Consider the following 4861-nt stretch of genomic DNA (forward strand, 5'->3'; position numbering starts at 1 on the left):
TGCTCTTAGATCCGTCTAAAAACACATTGAAAGGATATTGGAGGGTGGAGAGACAAGAAAAAGGAAAATGAAAAAGAGAGAGAGAAACAACAAAACAAGGGAAAGAAAGACAAAAAAAAATTTAAAAATTGTGATTACTGTTCTTTTTTTAAAAAAAAAAAAATCACAAATTAGAAAACCGTGTAGCTTCTGAAGGCCCGGCTTCTTCTGCCTGGGTGGGAGGACCAGAGCGATAATTAACAAGATTAAAGGTGGAACTGAGAGCCAGAGAAAAACTGTGCCTTTTTAAAAAAGTGTAAAAAGGAAAAATTACAAAAAAAAAGGGGGGAAGACAGAAGGAGGGAGAGACAGGAACCGAGACAGAGAAACAGAGATAGAAGGCTGAGGGTGCGGTGGGGGGGAGGGAGGGGCTCCCTACCGCTAGCTCATTTGTTGGAAGCTGAATTATCAGTAGAAAATCTTCATTCCCTGAAAAATCTAGTTCGCTGGAGCCATGTGGAACCTTCTTCTGAAGGCCCGACTTCTTCTGCCTCCATAAATAAATAATTTTTTAAAAAAACTGTTTCATTGAAAAGGTTAGTAACGTTGGGGCTGGCAGGTGGTGTGGTGGTTAAAGGCGCTGGACTCCCACATGGTCAACCGTGGTTCAAGTCCTAGACCTGGTGGCTTGCTTTCTCACTTTCCCTCTCTGATCGAACTGGAAAATAATAATAATAAATAAAACTAAATTTAAAAAAGAATTATTTAACTTTATTTATTTATTTTAATTTGACCAGAGAGGGACAGAGTGAGACAGAGAGAGAGGGAAAGTGAGAAAGAAAGCCATCAGGTCTAAGATTTCAACCACAGTCAGCCATGTGGGAGTCCAGCACCCTCAAACACCATGCAACCTTCTGGCCCCCATTTTTTTTTATTTTTAATATGACCAGAGAGAGACACACACAGAAAGAGAGAGGGACAGTGAGAAAGCAAGCCTCCAGGTCCAAGACTCGAACTGTGGTCATCCATGTGGAAGTATTCAGCACCTTAATCACCACACCACCTGCTGTTCCCCAGAGATGACTTTTATCTACTTGCTGAGGAACACACCAATCCCATCGCTGTTGTCAAAGAACATCTTTTTTTGGTTTTGTTTTTGTTTTTTGTTTTTTTTTAGAGGTTTTTGCTATAGGGCATGTGCGCTTGCCAGAAAGACAGAGAGAGACAGAGAGATAGAAAGTGAGAAATTACCCCCCCTGGGGGGTGATGGCCACGCCACAATCCCTTCTCCTCCATTCTCTTCTCAGGATCTTGGGCACGCACGCACATGCGCCCGGCGTGAGTTTAAGCCACCGGGTACGGGACTCAAACCACAGTCGACTACATGGGAGTTCAGCAACATAGCCATTATGCTAACTGCTGGTCCCGCCAAAGAACATCTTTACATGCTTTCTCTTGTCTGAATCAGATATGTACATGCTTTGGTCATGCAATAATTCTTTCCTTCCAAGTGTAGCTGCTATTTCTCAGCCACTTTTTTCTATTCCAATAAATGGACATTGTTGAGACTCTTGTGCAGGACAACTTTTTTTTTTTTAGAGAAGTTTTTGCTATAGGACAAGTGCACTTGCCAGAAAGACACAGAGAGACAGAGAGACAGAAAGCAAGAAATCATCCCCCAGGGGGGGATGGCCATGCCACAATCCCTTCTCCTCCATTCTCCTCTCGGGATCTTGGGCATGCACGCACACACACCTGGCATGAGTTCAAGCCACCAGGTCCAGGACTCAAACCACAGTCGACTACAGGGAGTCGAGTGACATAGCCATTACTCCCTGCTGGTCCTTTGTGCAGAATAACCTTCACATCCCATTTGTTCTTTTTTCCCCTTGCACCCACTGCCCATAAGATATATACATGGAGGAGGGAAAGAAAAAAAAAAACAACTTTTTCATTTCCATATAACTTCTGTGCAGCTCTTACATGAAGAATAAGTACTGTTTGATTCCCTTGCTCTTTTAAATAATTTCACATAGATTTCCTAGTGAGTCATTTAGGTGGAGGCCGCTCACCAAATTTTCTTTTAATCCGTGCTACAGTACTTCAACAACATGTTAAAGTAAGTCACAGCTTAAAACACTTTGGTGCACCTCGCAACACCTCAGCCTGTGTATCTGTATCATTCTCATTTCCTTTTTTTTTTTTTTTTTTGGTCAGGCTTAATTCACTTTATTCTCACTGTATGAAAACCCTGTGTTGTGGCCACAGCTGGAGCCTGGGTCCAATGCACAGAGACTCTAGTGTGGGTCTTGACGAGATGGTTGGTGAATTCCTGATAGGGAGACTTGGTAAACACGGTCTCTTTCTAGAGGTCAGGGGTCGGATAGCTGTAGGTCTTGGAGATGGCATCAAAGGTGGCCTTGGCGAAGTTGCCCAGGGTGACAGTGCAACCCCAGGGCTGAGGTGTAGCAGTCATCGATGCCAGCCATCATCAGCAGGTTCTTGGGCACAGGAGCGGAGACAATGCCAGTGCCTCTCAGGACAGGAATGAGGTGCACCAGCACAGAGCCATAGCGGCCAGTCACCCTGCAAGGGACCATGTAGGGCTTGCCAGTCTTGTTCCCCCAGTAGCCTCTCTGCACTGGGACAATGGAGAGTTTGGCCAGGATGATGGCCCCTCGGATGGCAGTGACCACGTCCTTGGAGCACTTCACACCCAGACCAACATGGCCATTGTAGTCCCTGGTGGTGACAAATGCCTTGAACCTTGTCCGCTGGACAGAGTGAGTCTGCTTCTGCACAGGCATGCTCTTCAGAACCTCGTCCTTGAGAGACACTCCCAGGAAGAAGTCGATAATCTCAGACTCCTTGATGGGCAGGGAGAAGGGATAGATCTCCTCCAGGGATTTGATCTTCATGTCTTTGACCAGGCGGCCCAGCTTGGTGACTGGGATCCACTCCTTGTCCTCAACCTTACCTCGGGGAGCTACGCTGCCGAAGCCTCCACGGAAGCACCCCCGGCCTCCTAGGGCCTCCAGGTCCTGCCACTGCACCGGCGACATCTGCCATTTGGTGTTCTCTCGGAGAAGGCATTCTCATTTCCTTTTGAAAGAGCTACAGTGCTTCCATGTGAATGATAGTTTCATAATTTCAATGATGTAACACAGTAGGTGCCATATTCCACAAACTCTTGCCTAGTAACACACCATTTTGAAGTCTGTCATAATAAAATTGCGGTTAGGGACCAGCAGTTAGTGTAATGGCTATGTCACTGAACTCCCATGTAGTTGACCACTGTTCGAGTCCCGGACCTGATGGCTTAAACTCATGCCGAGCACATTTGCGGGCGTGCCCAAAATCCCAAGGGGAGAATGGAGGAGAAGGGATTGCTGCGTGGCCATCCTGGGGGGGGTGATTTCTTGTTTTCTATCTCTCTGTCTCTCTCTGTCTTTCTGGCAAGTACATGCATCCTATAGCAAAAACCTCTAAAAAAATAAAAACAAAAATAAAATTGCAGTGAGAAGTTTCTTCTACATTAAATTTGATATTTCCATTTATCACTTGGTTTATTTGTCAGAAGCTAATTGTTTTAGAGAGTTCTTATTGCTTCTAAATGCATATAATGTGTGCTACTAAATAAGATATTATCTGATAATATTTTATTCACTAAATATCTTTTTTTTTATTTCTAAAAATTATTGATCCTTAGGGGACCAGCAGGTGGCATGGTGGTAGGGTGCTGGACACTCCCACATGGTCGACCACAGTTCAAGTCCCAGGCTTGCTTGCTTTCTCTCTCTTTTTGTGTGTGCGTATGTCTCTGTGGTCAAATTTAAAAAATAAATTAATGTAAGAAGTCTCCCTACCCCAATGTCTCTCAGAGTTTTCCCAGTGTTTTCTAGAAACAGTTTAATAGTTTGGGGTCTTAGATTTAGAACCTTGATCCACCTCGACTTGATTTTTGTCAAAGGTGAGAGGTAGGGGTTCAGATTCATCTTTCTACAGGTGGAAATCCAGTTTTTCCAGCACCACTTGCTGAAGGTTTTCCTTTTCCCACTGGATTAACTGGTACCCCTTGTCAAAAATCAGTTGACTTGGGACCAGCAGTTAGCGTAATGGCTATGTCGCTGGACTCCCACATAGTCGACTGCGGTTCGAGTCCCAGACCCGGTGACTTAAAACTCACACCAGGCACATGTACGTGCGTGCCCAAGATCCCAAGAGGAGAATGGAGGAGAAGGGATTGTGGCATGGCCATCCCCCCGGGAGGTGATTTCTTGCTTTCTGTCTCTCTGTCTCTCTGTCTGTCTGGCGAGCACATGTGCCCTATAGCAAAAACCTCTCAAAAAAAAAAAATCAGTTGACTGAATGATTGGGGATTTATTCCTGTGGACTCAATTATGTTCCATTGGTCCACATGTCTGTTTTTGTGTCAATACCATGCAGCTCTGTAGTATATTTTGGGGTCAGGGAGTGAGATGCACCCACTCCACTCTTTTGTAGAATTGTTTTGGCAATGTGGGGTCTTTTATTATTCCAGATGAATGTTATGATTGTCTTTTCTAAATCTGTGAAGAATGTGTCTGGTACTTTGATTGGCATTGCATTAAATAGGTAGATTAATTTGGGTAGAATTGCCATTTTGGTTATATTAATTCTTCCAATCCAGGAACATGGGATGTCCTTCCACTTTTTTGTGTCATTTTCAATTTCTTTTCTTAGCTTCTCATAGTTTTCCTTGTGGAGGTCTTTAATATTTTGGGGGACCAGCAGTTAGCATAATGGCTATGTCGCTGAGTTCCCATGTAGCGGACTGTGATTTGAATCCCGGACCTTGTGGCTTAAACTCATACCAGGTGTGTGTGTGTGTGTGTGTGTGTGT

The 4861-nt window shown here is 44.4% G+C and overlaps 2 pseudogenes; both read right to left on the reverse strand.

Moving 5' to 3' along the window:
- Nucleotides 1-2070, reverse strand: part of LOC102498236 (recombining binding protein suppressor of hairless-like) — a 4758-nt pseudogene extending 2688 nt beyond the window's left edge.
- A 133-nt stretch (nt 2071-2203) lies between these two features.
- LOC102498638 (40S ribosomal protein S2 pseudogene) lies at nt 2204-3048 on the reverse strand (annotated as a pseudogene).
- Nucleotides 3049-4861: the final 1813 nt, after the last annotated feature.

This window comes from Tupaia chinensis, unplaced genomic scaffold, assembly GCF_000334495.1.
Source record: "Tupaia chinensis unplaced genomic scaffold, TupChi_1.0 Scaffold000365_1, whole genome shotgun sequence".
Classification (NCBI taxonomy): Eukaryota; Metazoa; Chordata; class Mammalia; order Scandentia; family Tupaiidae; genus Tupaia; species Tupaia belangeri.